Below are 14,375 nucleotides of genomic sequence, written 5' to 3'. Positions count from 1 at the left end.
AATCCTGCTTGCTGAGAAGAAAGGATGTAAATTGTGTTTACTGTAGCCTTGTCGAGTAAACACCATTTAAAGGTATGCCATGTATGTTATTCATCATTCTGTCTGCAGACTACCATGCACAAGATGGTAATTTCATAATTACCTCTGAATTATATTTACTAGCATTTAATTAATTTGATCAATTTCCTTGCTGGGAATGAATACTGCTTATGTAATGGATTATTGGTACTCAAACACTGCCCAAAAACACAACCTCACATCATATTTTCATTTCCCTTTAAGAACACATTAGTGTATGTAACATTAAGCCTTTGGGGAGCAGGTGCTCACTACTGATCCTCCCTCATTTCACTCTGCGTCACAAAAATGACAAAAGCATTAGGCAGATGTGTACATAACACTATTCACCCTAAATTCTTCACAGGACATCTTTCCACTCAATATAAAAAAGTTATGATGATTTATTAGGATTAAGATCTTTTAACTTTTTCATAGATGGAGCAACTGAAGGCAAAACCTGCTGTTCGTCTTTTTACCCACAGCAATTTGCCTCACAATTTCCTTTTGAAAGAAAATTACACCTTGTTTGACATCATTATATTGTTTTTTATTAATAAGAAGAGTGAACATTTTCAATAGAAAATTCCTCTCACTCCTCACTACTTGGCCACCATGCAGACAAGGAACTTGCAGTAAATGACCTGCTGTAACAAGATTTCGAGAGATGAAGGCAATGTGTGCCTGAAAAACAGATGAAAGGAGGGTTAATGGCAATATGAGAGGAATAGAGAGAGAAAGAAAAGAAATGCGGAAGATGAAAAGAGTCTGGTAAATAAGGGCAGTATAGGGGATGAGTAAGAGAAACACGGGGGCATTTGGATTGAACTCAAAAACTAGACAGTCTGGGCTCAACAACTTTAAGGTACAATATGAATCTGTTCATCTTAGGGCAGTAACTGTATTGGTTTGTTGCTCTTAATCTTATTTTTGTGAAGTTTCCATCCTAACGTCATTGCTCTCGCTCAGCTATTATCTTTGAAGATGAGGTTGACTGTCATGATCTTCCACCTCTAAAGGTGCCGAAGAAGCAGATGGGGAATGCAACCAATTTGTATAACAGAAAACAACATTGATGTTTTGAACAAGTTTTGTCTGCTGCACACCTACCATCATTTGCAGTTATACGTCTGACATTCCAGACAGATATGTGCCTAGATATAACGCCTCCTCAGGTGAGGCCAATCAGGGACAGTGAGCATGCATTTAGCCAATTGGATGGCACATCTCACAATCAAAAATTCCCCATTTTATAATGGATATCAACTACATAAATTTATATACCAACATTAAATAATCATTTCTTCCATAATGACACAAAATTAGGCTAATGGTAATATGTCCTGGCTGATCCCACTCAAAACATAAATTTGCTGCATCACATTAAGTAGCAATTTAACAAATTATTGCAAGTAAAAGGGCGGTGTGCAGGAGTTCTCTCTTCTCATGCCTATGGAGATTTCCTCCTACACACCTGTCTACAAGAAACTGAAGGTGTGCATTAGCCTTTACAGTCAACATAAAATGATAGCAACAATATTCTTACCAGCAACAACATAGTAAACTCACTTTGTGAGTCCATGTTGCCATCACAACAGTACGTTCCAGATGCCATTCATTCTTGCATTACTGCCTACACTAATTATCCATATTTCCTCCTCCAGTACAAGTCATCTGCAATCTGCCTCCTGCTTCATTCTGAGCCAGCTACTCTTAGTGTGACAGCTAAAGATATGTTAATGTGCTGCAATTTAAAAAAAAAAAGTCAAAAACAATTAGAGTCCTCTCAGATAGTCAAACTGTGACTGAATCTTTAGAGTGGTAATTATCTCCCGCTGAAGACTAAACTGTATTGTGTCTAGCCTTAATTCCATTCAGGATATTACTCATAATAAAGTGAAAAGGCATAAAGAAATGGAGGCATGTAAAGCTGTTGAGGGTTCGACATGGTTGATGATTAAAATGCTGCAGAATATTTACAGTAGACGGATGGAGGGATAAAGATCGTAGAAGTGATCAATGTCACAGTTGAGCACTTTTAGCAAAGTCCCTCACATGACTATAACTATATAAAGTATTTTTACCAATTGCCTGTGTGATCCTGCTGTGCCGCATTTTCATGTTTACACATATATATATACATAGGAAAAACTATGTGAAACCTTTGAAATTACTTGTATTTCTGCATAAAATGTGATCTGATCTTCATCCAAGTCACAACAATATACAAAGACAGTCGGCTTAAACTGATACCACGCAAACAAGTAGCCTAATGTTTTCAAGTTCTTTATTGAACACATCGTGTAGACATTCAAAGTGCAGGGTGGAAAAAGTATGGAAACCCTTGGTTTTCATAACTGGTTGACCCTCCTTTGGCAGCAATAAATCAAAAATGTTTCCTGTAGCTGCAGATCAGACCTAAACAATCGTCAGGAAGAATTTTGGACCATTCCTCTTTACAAAACTGTTTCAGCAATATTCTTAAGATGTCTGATGGGGATTGCTCTCTTGAGGTCATGCCATGGCATCTCAATCAGGTTGAGGTCAGGACTCTGACTGGGCCATTCCAGAAGGAGTACTTTCTTCTGCTGAAGCCATTCTGTTGTTTGTCTGTGCATTTACCTCTGTGCTTTGGGTCGTTGTACTCTTGCATTACCCATCTTCTGTTGAGTTTCAATTGGTGGACAGATGGCCTTACATTCTCCTACAAAATTTCTTTCCAGGCCCTGAGGCAGCAAAGCAGCCCCAAAATCAAGCATAGACTTAGTTCAGGCAGGCAACAAAGTCAAGCTCCGCTCGTTCCAGGTTATCAGCGATAGCAGCTATCTTCAGCTGCACATCAGCAGACAGCTCAGCTGATTCCTCTCTTAGCATTCAGTGTCAAATTCTAGACATGGCGCCTATTTAAGCTGCCGTAGCCTGCCTGCCCGTCCTCGCTGCTTCCTATGCAAGCTCATAACCCACTGCCAACCCAGCTCCACCTTTCAGGCTGTCTCTGATAGGGATGCAAAATAATTATCGATCCGATAAGTATTGGTCGATCGGGCATATCTCATTATCGGAAGCATATCAGGGAATTAATTTGGCCGAATAGAATCAAACACGCTAACAATCGCGCTCCGGGTGTCATGTCGCTGTGCGCGGATAGAGCCACAGATGCAGTTTAGGCAGCTAGCTCCTGTCCTCTTCCCCTATGTCTCTGCATGATTAACTACAGGTAACAATGTGCAGATTGAAGCTACATAGCAATCTAAGCTTAACAGTTAGACTACAGACATCTTTCATTTAGCTCACTGTACATCTAGCTTTGCCAAGCTAGCGTTAGCGCGGTGTGCTTTTAATAACATAGAGGATGACAGACGTGGTCAGAGTGGATCAATTAACTTCGTCTACATGTTATGCTCGTTTAATGGATGTATCGACAAAGTTGTCTTTTACTCTTGAGGTTTTGTTGCACATACTGCAGTGGCTTATGGTGGTTACCTTCACTTCAATGTGTCCACAACCTATCTGCGAGGGCGGACCAGGGGAGCCAGGCCGTGGACGGACCAGGGGAGCCAGGGAGTTCCGGCGAGCGGGCCGAGGGCAGCCCGAAGGCAGGACAGAGAGGGAGCAGGAGAGTTCAGGCGGGCGGACCGAAGGCGGAGCAGGGGAACCAGGGAACTCAGGCGGGCGGCCCGAAGACGGGACCGAGATGGGGCAAGGAGCCTCCAACGGATGTCCAAGGGGCAAGACAGAAAGGGAACATGAGACCTCAGGAGGACGGCTCGGAGGCAGGGCAAAGAGGGGACATGGGTCCAGAGGCGGGCTTCCCAGGGGCAGGGCGGAGAGGGAACATGAGACCTGAGGTGGGCTTCCTAGGGGCAGGGCAGAGAGGGAACGGGGGTGGTCAGGAGGTCGAGAGCCTGAGCTAAGGTCCAAAGGGGGCCGAGCAGAGGGTCGACGGGGAGGGCCGGAGGCTCCAGGAGGCCGCCCCCAAGGTCGGGCAAAGGGGCAACTGGGATGAGGGCGAGACCTCTCCGGAGGCCGGGGAGCCGGGCGAGACCACTCCAGAGGCCGAGGAGCCGGGCGAGACCTCTCCAGAGGCCGGGGAGCCGGGCTAGAGGCCGGCAGCGTGACAGCAGCAGGGGGAATCAGGGAAGGGACTGCTGGGCTGAGGGCCTTGGTGCGAGGAGCAGGGCTCAGACAGACCACCGATGGGGATGATGTCGTTCGATCCGCCAACAAAGCACGAGGAGCAGGGCTTGGACGGACCACTAACAGGGATGATGTCGATCGATCTGCCAACAAAGCACAAGGAGCAGGGGTGGGCCGGACCACCGGCGGGGCAGAAGCCAATCGATCCACCAACAGAGCACGAGGTGTGGGGGTTGGCCGGACCACCGACGGGCCAGATGTCGGGTGGTCCTCCGACAAGGTATGGAGGCTAGCGGCCCTAAGGGGCCGGAGATCAGGAGTGACAGGTTGGGGGCTAGCGGCGCCAGCAGACCAAGGTACAGGCCGGGGGCTAGCGGCGCTAGCAGGCTGGGGATCCGCACCAGACTGGGGGCTGGCCGGCTGGGGATCAAGAGGGACAGGCTGGAGGCTAATAGCGCTAGCAGGCCAGGGATCAGGAGGGACAGGCTGGAGGCTAGCGGCGCTGGCAGGCCGGGGATCGGGCTGGGGGCTAGCAGGCCGGGGATCATTATCATCATCAATCATTATTTTGGTATAGCGTGTCATCATTTTGAGAAGTTTCTCATTATTTTGAGATTTTGTAATTATTTTGAGATACTAACTCATTATTTCAAGAAAGTTTCTCATTAGTTTCTTAGCATCTTTCTTTTTTTTTATGGGATGTATTATGCCATCTGAAAGAAATGATGCATAGTTTTAACCAATCGAGGGACATTAGCAGTCTAAGCAATGCCTATCACAATAAGAATCTGAAGGCCTCCACATAGTAGCTGATTGCATTATGGGCTGGCTATGCAGCTGGCAGCTGCTTCCTGACAATATGATGATGGAAAACTCTCGTCGCTCCACTTCAAAATAGTCAATTAACGGGAATGAAATTGTGTTATGTCTGTTGTGGCACAGATGCTGAAGGCGAAGATGACAAACGTGGACTGCAGCAGAAATTCTCTTGCTGGTTCATATTTACCAATGATTTCCGTTTAGGTTTTTATTAACCCTTGTTAAAACTTAACCTGTGTATTACGTTTTTATAATGCATGCAATGTATGATGATACTTTGGTGAAGTTTATGTGGTTAAAAAGAGCTACACACATTGTCACAAGGGAGCTGCTTCCCTAGCACTACACTATTGTAATGATTGCTATGCTGGAGCCATTGTTGTATCCTTCTTTTTTATGACTTACTGTGTTTGGGGTTTAGTATAGTGACACACTCAGCATCCCTTCATTGTAATAGTGTTACATGGTAAGCAAATCATTGGTTGAGTAAACAAATAAGTAAAGTAAGAAAAATAAAATAAAAGTTTCTTTCTGAAACGTTGACAGGGATGTATGCATTTGAATGCATTTCTGTTTGTCTCTATCATTTATGTACCAACAAAGCCTGAGATAAATAGCCAAAACTACTATGATAAGTATAAGACCTGTCATGGCTGGTTCTCAGAAAGCAGTGCACATTCACAGTTTACAGGGTTTTTTTGATCTCTATAAAATTCATCTAAATATTTACTCTGTATAATGCACAATGCAGCAGTGCTCCATAAATAAATTTGACTTGATTCCTATACTGTGTAGCGTGTAACACATCAGTGAGAAGTACCACAATCCCTTGCATGCACATGGAGGCACATATCTCTCATATACAGACACACACTCTTGGACCTGGTCTGCAGCCTTCCTCTATAGAAGGAAGTGAAAGAGGTCTAATTGGCTACATGGCTTTCTCCCACATTTTCATGGTCATTCAAGTGATCTTGTTCCAAAGAGGTAAGATAAGAGGAATAGAGCTGAACTAGATGTACAGAGAGAGACACAGATCGACAAGTAGAGGGACACAGACAAAAATTAGTCAAGACAAGTGAGGCTCATGTCACTAAAATGGGAATCTGTGTGGCATGACGGAACTGGCACAGTAGGAAGCTGAGCTACATTCCAATGGAATCTTTTCACACAAAATGTAAACATATTTTCAAAGGTTTAAAACCAATTTGTGGACAATTATGATCCACACTCAAAAAAGACAAAAAGAGTATTTCTGCCAAAGAGGGCTGCATTGGACAGGCATAGAGGAAAGCCTAGCCATTTGTGGATGGAATTGTGGGCTTTTGAGTCCATCTTCAGTGTTAAGGGGATCTCACACAGTATCAATGGCCACATCAGACATTGGTACACGGTGATTTGGTCTATCGTCCTCAGACCTTCAGAGAGCACCATGACAGAGGAAGCCATTGTTTGTCTGAGAGATCAGAAGTGTAGAGCCTCCCAAGACTTCGCCCTGCCTGCTCTACCAACATCCGGATCTTCTCCCTGTTGACATAGGAGGAGATGTTGTCATCCCTGGTTCCTTTTCCGCATTGACTGGCTCAAAGATTTGGCTGGCTTGAGATTCATCCTTGCCCACATGCACAAGTTCGCAGGAGTGTTGTACTAACATCCATGTAGCTTCTTAGAACTGGTGGATGCTGTCCTGATGGGGATCTCACTCCTCAGACAATCTGTCTTCCACCAATCAGCATTATTTTGAAGGCTGCTGTGAGTTGTGGTTTCCTGGCTTGTGTGGCATAGAAATTGCTGATGTAGGTAGATTTCAATGTACTGGATGCAGGTTGTTATGTGAAAGAAGTTGACTGTGAAATTGATGAGTTGGTGTGGGACAGATCTGTAGGCATTTGCCAGGTCCAGCTAAACTACGTGGAGATCTTGTGTTTGGCTGTCTGGATTTGCTCCCTGACCATAGCATAGTGTTTAACGCAGCCAGGGAACTCTTTTACCCTTAGCTTCTGGCAGCTGGTGTTGAGTTGTTAGACAGGAAGGTGCTGGCCATGTTAAATAGCTTAAAATGAATTAGACTAAGACCTGAGTACTGATCAAAGGCTGTCCCCCTTGTCCTTTATTTTCATATTTGTGTTGGTCTAAAGTTATTTTAGATTTTGCTCCATTAAACTAATTGCCAACTAAAACAGAGAGTGCTCATGTCTGCCAAAGGCCCCATGGATCCCAGGGGCTCTCTTGAGCAGTGCAGCTGACATCGAGTGCTGCTCAGTGGGTCTGGGGCTCCATCTGTGCCAGCTTCTCCCACTGGGTGCCTTGTACCCAGCTGACCCCTTCAACCCCCCGCAATATGTACTATATGTCTGCTTCCCCCCTGACAGCCTGTTACACTGAGGAAACACATGAAGGTGGTTGCAGATACACTAACACAGATGCACATGTGTACTTACACACGCATTCAATAGACTAATGCACCAGATGATTTATATGATGCACTCAGAATATTTACTGTGGGTGCACAATGAAATTGAACACAGCTTCACTATAAAAATATGGGAATGTGGATGTTATTCAGTCTCAAAATACCAGTCTGAAATTGGTTAAAACAGGCTTTAGGAGACAATTAATACTTTGATTGTCCTCCAATGGAGCATTACATGTATTGCCTTTGATATTTTGCAAGACTAGATATCGATCAAAAACAACTTGCAATGAAAATGATTGCATGGAGCAGAGACTTGTGGACAAGACATTAATTAAAGCAACATTATCTACTATTATTATTTTAAAATAATCAATATTTTTAAATAATTTAAAATCATTTTGATGGTACGTGGACTTGTAATAGAGTAAATGAAGTCTGCCATTGACACTCCGGTCTTGCTGCATTAGCTACTGCGCTGTATAACATTGGAATTCATGTGCAGTTACATTTATCACAACAATGGCGTAAGGCACCAACGTGACTCTTAAGCAAACAAGCTACAAGATTACACTAGTATTACACTAGACTACAAGAGTATTGATGTCATGGCAGATGCTGCAAAGAGACCAAAGAAGACGAAGAGGAAGCAAGGAAGAGAAAAAGAGAGTGATAAGCAAGCAACTGGACAAGAGTAAATGTATTGTTCTGGCTTTTACTAGTTTGCAAGACTACTAAAGAAAGGATGCAAGACAGATGCCGAGATGGCCTTCTTTCTGTTGCACTAGTAAGTACTAACTTATTAGCTGGCTTGCTATGTCTTGTGTTGTTGCACTTGCAAGGGGCTCCCGGATGATGGTAAGAGCTTCCTGAAATGTTACTTTAAAAGATAGTTTATAACAAACAAAAAAACCTTTGACATGATCTTTACTGTAATTTATCCTGTTAATTAATCCTGCACTCAAGATCTGTGAAGAGGACGTGAGCCACCTCTTCCAAAGGCAGAAGATCCGGAAGGCTCCTGGGCCTGACGATGTGTCTCCATCCTGCCTGAAAATCTGTGCCAGCTGGCCCCCATCTTCACACAGATCTTCAACAGCTTCAAATGCTCCACAATCATCCCGGTCCCCAAAAAACCCTCCATTTCTGGACTAAATGACTACAGACCTGTCACTCTGACATCTGTAGTCATGAAGTCCTTTGAAAGACTGGTGTTGGCCCACCTGAAGGACATTATAGGCCCCTCGTTGGACCCCCTGCAGTTTGCCTACAGGGCTAACAGGTCAGTCGATAATGCCAACTTGGGACTGCATTACATCCTGCAACACCTTGACTCTCCAGGGACATATGCAAGGATCCTGTTCGTGGACTTCAGCTCGGCGTTCAACACCATCATCCCGGACATCCTCAGCACCAAACTCACCCAGCTCACTGTGCCAGCCTCCACTTGTCAGTGGATCACAAACTTACTGACTGACAGGAGTCAGCAGGTGAGACTGGGGAACATCACATCCAGCATCCAGACAATTAGTACTGGCACCCCCCAAGGGTGTGTGCTCTCCCCACTGCTCTTCTCCTTCTACACCAACGACTGCACCTCAAGAGACCCATCTGTCAAACTCCTGAAGTTCGCTGACGACACAACGGTCATTGGCCTCATCCAGGACGGTGACGAGTTGGCCTACAGACGGGAGGTTGATCAGCTGGCTCTCTGGTGCAGCCAGAACAATCTAGAGCTTAACACGCTCAAAACTGTGGAGATGATCGTGGACTTCAGGAGGAGCCCCCCCCCACTCTGCTCCCCATCACCATACTCAACAGCCCCATGTCTACTGTGGATCCACTATTTCCCAGGACCTGAAGTGGGAGCTCAACACGGACACCATCACCAAGAAGGCCCAGCAGAGGATGTACTTCCTGCACCAGCTCAGGAAGCTCAACCTGCCTAAGGACCTGCTGATCCACTTTTACACAGCTATCATCCAGTCTGTCCTCTGCACGTCCATCACTGTCTGGTTTGGATCTGCCACCAAAAAGGACAAGGACAGACTACAACGGACGGTCAGGACTGCAGAAAAGATCATTGGTGCCAATCCGCCCTCCATTCAGGGCATATACATTTCCAGAGTCAGGAAACAGGCAGGAAACATCACTGCAGATCCATCTCACCCCGGACACAATCTGTTCCAGCTTTTCCCCTATGGTAGGCGCTACAGAGCACCGTACTCCAAAACCAACAGACTTAGGAACGGTTTCTTCCCACAAGCCATCACTCTGATGAATTCTTGTGCAATAACCCAGTAACTCTGCTCTAATCAGCCACCTGTTTACTGGCTAACACTTATTTATTCACCATTCTCTATTTCAGTGCTGTTCATACTGTTATATTGTCATATTGTAGATACTGTATACCAAATCCACCTACCTCAAGTCATTACTCCTGCACAAAATACCTATACACATTTATTCTAGCATCCTTTGCACTCTGCTCACTGCATTTGTCAATATGTCTGTATTGTTTTTGATCATAGTGTGTATATTTGTGTTGTCTACACTTAAGTCTGTGTCTGATTTTATTTTATTTTTATTATTGTGATTTTGTGTTTTTGTGTGACTAAGCACACCGTGAGCAATGTACAATCCAGAGTCAAATTCCTCGTATGTGTACACATACCTGGCAATAAAGCTGATTCTGATTCTGATTTAGAAATAGACACATGGAATCACAAGTATGCACACACACTGATCAACTGTCCTCACTGGCTCATTTCCACAGACAAATAAACCCTTGGACTCACTTGGATATTCAATTACATACCTACTTTGTATGTGCATGTCTGCAATATGTAGTCACACAAAGAATCTCAAGCATACACACATACACACACACACACACACATACACACACACACACACACACACACACTGCACAACGTACATGTGCTGCCTGGAAGATTGTGCAACTGTGACACTAGAGTCTCTGATTAAATTTGGCATAAATGTGCTGACTCCTTGGGAGTTAATTGGTATTTCCCAATGTTATTATGATTGTCTCCAATCTGTTTCACATGCAGGTACTTTAACATTAAAACCTGCATTGAGTTTGTAAAGACACATTTTAAATTTGCTGCCTGGTGACAGCTCAAGACAGTTTCTTTTCTTTTTTTAATAAGTGAGTCATCTCCAATAGAGTTAAAACAATGGTGTTTACCAATTGCGTCAGATGTTCATGTTTAAACAAGGACATACATACGAGGTACCCCTCAATGGCAGCCGTGGGAGAGAGACAGAAAGAGATAGGGGCTAAAGAGAAAAAGACACAAAATAATATGAAACAGAGATGGTGTTCCTGTTACAATTTTTTGTTATTTTGAAAATTTGTAGATTATCATTGTCATTATGGTTGATATTATCATTTGCCTCTCTCATAAAGCTCACACTATAAGCTTGTTCTTGCAAAACCTGGTTAATAATTTTATGGGTGTGGTCTGCTGCGCTTTACACAGTAGAGAAGGTTGTCGATAGTGTCCATACTGCATTTAAGGGGTAACAATATTAATTAAAGAAGCCTCTAGTTTCATGGTGCTGGTCTACAGTGTTCTGCTGAGTGTGGCAATCCAAACGTGGGTATGTTATAAATATTTCACTTACAGTGTTCAGCTTTGACCAGTGCATCACCACCTCTGACTGACACCTGTAAGACAAATATTTTCCCCATTATCCAGAGCACCCGTGAATGGGATGTATAGAGTGATAGTCTTGATGATATTAATGTGATATGATTTGAGAAAAATATCACACACTCACCGTGTTGCAGTCCAAAACATGTATATGGTACTGTAAGAGGGTAGGATAAATTAAAAAGTTCCGTTAAATCATATGGTATAGATATACAACTGATGACTGATAAGATAAATATCATGATACTGGAATATTTTAAAATGATAAATTCCCACCAGGACATACCTCCATACTTTATCATCATGTCTTTAATGTTAGGAGGAACAGCTTAATGATAGTCAACAGGACAGCAGTCACCATTACTTACTCCAAAACTGGTTTTGTCTCAAGACTTTTATCATACAGGACAGGGCCTGGCATAAAGCCATCTTTTAAACACACATGATTGTTGTGACTGCCACCAACACTGACATGATTGAGAATCCTGAAACCTCTACTCCTTCCAGCAAGATAGTGAGAGAGTGATTATTAAAGCAATGTGAGGCAAAACATTCTTTATTGGGCATGTAGATCCACTTTCAGACACGGGAAGCAGCAAAGCCATTCCCATGGTTCTCTCTTTGGCACAGGGAAGGTCGGCAGAGCAGCTGGGAACCTCCTCAGTCTCCTGCAGAACCCAGATGTTCCTCTCTCCCCCTTTCTATCCAGCCCTTTCCCTTGTGTCTTTTCTCGTTCACCATCTCTATCTCTCTCCCCAGTGTTGTGAACATTAGTTATGAACATTAGTTGTGAAATGGTTGTTTTCGCCAATTACTTCCTCTTGGCCCCCTTTCAGATGTAGCCAATCTTGTGCAAACTGTATTAGCAAGTCTGGAGAGCAAGATAGAGGGGATCTGTCATTTTTATTTGTCATTATTTAGAAATGTTTTGACTTCTTCATATTGGATGCATGATAAAACAATATTCACAAATTGATATTATTTTATTATAATACCAAATGAAGGCAAACAATTCAATGCTGGCTTATTAAATTAACCTGTAGTGAAGTCAGTTTGAATTTGGATGTGGAAATGAAACCAGAACTGATTATATTGTAACAAATCAAGGTATGGCTAGCTTCTACCTTTAACTTTTAATTTAAGTCAATCATTCAAACTGTGGACAATGAATTACTGGATAACAATCTGGGTGGCGAACCAAAGTGTATGTGTGTGATGATGTAATACCAATAATTAGTGCTTTTGTCGTTACTGTACCGTATAAACACAGACTACACCACATGTTAAACAGTACAGCCATAGTTTGTACAGAAGTGTTATTCACAACACTATATGTTCAAAAATTGTTTGAAAGCATACTTATAAAACGGATACCCTGCTACACTCACTGGTCACTTTATTAGGTACACCGTGCTAGTACCGTGTTGAACCCCCTTTTGCTTTGGCATACTTTTAACAAAGTGCTGGAAACATTCATCAGAGACTTTTGTCCATGTTGACATGATAGCATTACCCAATTGCTGCAGATTTGTGTGCCAATAAAATATCCCCCACACCATTACAAAACCACCACCATCCTGATCTGTTCATACAAGGCAGGATGGATCCATTCGTTCATGTTGTTTACACCAAATTCTGACCCAACAACATTATTACAATCTTATATTGTCCAATTTCGGTGAGCCTGTGCAAATTGTACCCTCAGTTTCCTGTTAGCTGACACAAGTTGCACCAAGTGTGGTTCTGCTGCTTTAGCCCACCTGCTTCACCTTGGTTGTAACGAGTAGTTATTTGAGTTAATGTTGCATTTCTCTCATCTGCCCATTCTCCTCTGGCCTCTGACATCAACGAGGCATTTTCGTACATATAGCCGCTCACTGGATATATTCTCTTTTTTGAACCATTCTCTGTAAACCATAGGGAGGTTGTGCATGAAAATCCCAGTAGATCAGATTAGCCAGTCTGGCACCAACAACTATCCCTTTTCATTCCCATTCTCATGCTTGGTTTGAACTTCAGCAAGTTGTCTTGACCAATATATAATTATAATTTATCTAATTAACAATGATAGAAGTTAAGACACACTGGTCATTGAGTTACATCAATGTGCTGTGGTAATACATAAGGATTAAAAATTAAGCTACAGCAGACAAACTTTCTCGGATTGCTATGTATACATTGTGTTTTTTGAATTGTGTTGTGATAATGAGATAAATGTGAAGAAAAGGAGACTGGAAGCAATTGGTTCTGGTTCTTGGGGGGCCTTCATAGATACTGTTTGACTGCCTAACACATAAACAAGCCAAATAGTAAAATTATTCGCCTGTGCTTTAACTCTGATGCCCTGTGTTTTAAGATAATTAAAGATAATTGTTGACTGCTTAGCTCAGGTTGCAAAAGTACAAAGTTAAAGTAAGAAAGATGTTTTGTTTGATATACTGTTATATTCTAATGTGTCTCTGCAGTCTCTTGTGTGCTGACCTTTGCTCGGCCTCCAGACACCTATGGTTGTGCATGATCATATTTCAGATTAGACGTTGATGTCCAGTAAAGAGGAAGTGAAAGTCCGCTCTTGCTGGCAACTCGACCCTTTAGATAAATACGACAGATGTGTGCATCTCGCGCACAAGTGGAGGTGTGAAAAGAGGTGTGGAGGGTCAAGGGTTGTAATCTTTTAAATCTATATAATTTGAGTTTTTATTTGTTTAATTTTAAAACTTGTTTTTTGAGATAACACATTTTATATGTATCCCCTGATGATGTCTGAATAATTGTTTTGATCAGCAAAGAAGGCACTTCACATTTGCTAATGTGATATCAACATTTGTGAAGAGACAAGCATCTTCATTTTGTGACAATAGGGAGGACTTTCTCTCCTTTTGAAGTCATAAAGAGATGAGGACAATAGAATGAGTGATGACATGAATTGATTTAATGTATTATGCATTTGGAGTGATGCATTTAAAACTGATTTTTTTTATTTGTGCATGCATGTAAGAGAAGGGATGTTCATTTATTTTGTTTGAGAAGTGTGGCCTACCATATTTGGCCTTTATGTGTTAAATATATAAAGGATTATACTAACATGAGTTATAGAGACCTGTATGTTTTATTACCTTATTTGGAAAATTGTTTGTGAACTGAGGCAAAGGGGTGTTGCAACTACTGGACAGAAGGACCATCTACCCATAAAAGGAAAAGTAATGTAAAAACCAATCAATGTGATGATCAAGTTCTTCAGCCAACGATTGTTTGAGAAAAGGGTGGGG

Source organism: Micropterus dolomieu, linkage group LG05 (genome assembly GCF_021292245.1).
Source record: "Micropterus dolomieu isolate WLL.071019.BEF.003 ecotype Adirondacks linkage group LG05, ASM2129224v1, whole genome shotgun sequence".
Lineage (NCBI taxonomy): Eukaryota > Metazoa > Chordata > Actinopteri > Centrarchiformes > Centrarchidae > Micropterus > Micropterus dolomieu.
The sequence above is the reverse complement of the archived record's forward strand: the minus strand, read 5'-3'. Positions refer to the sequence as shown.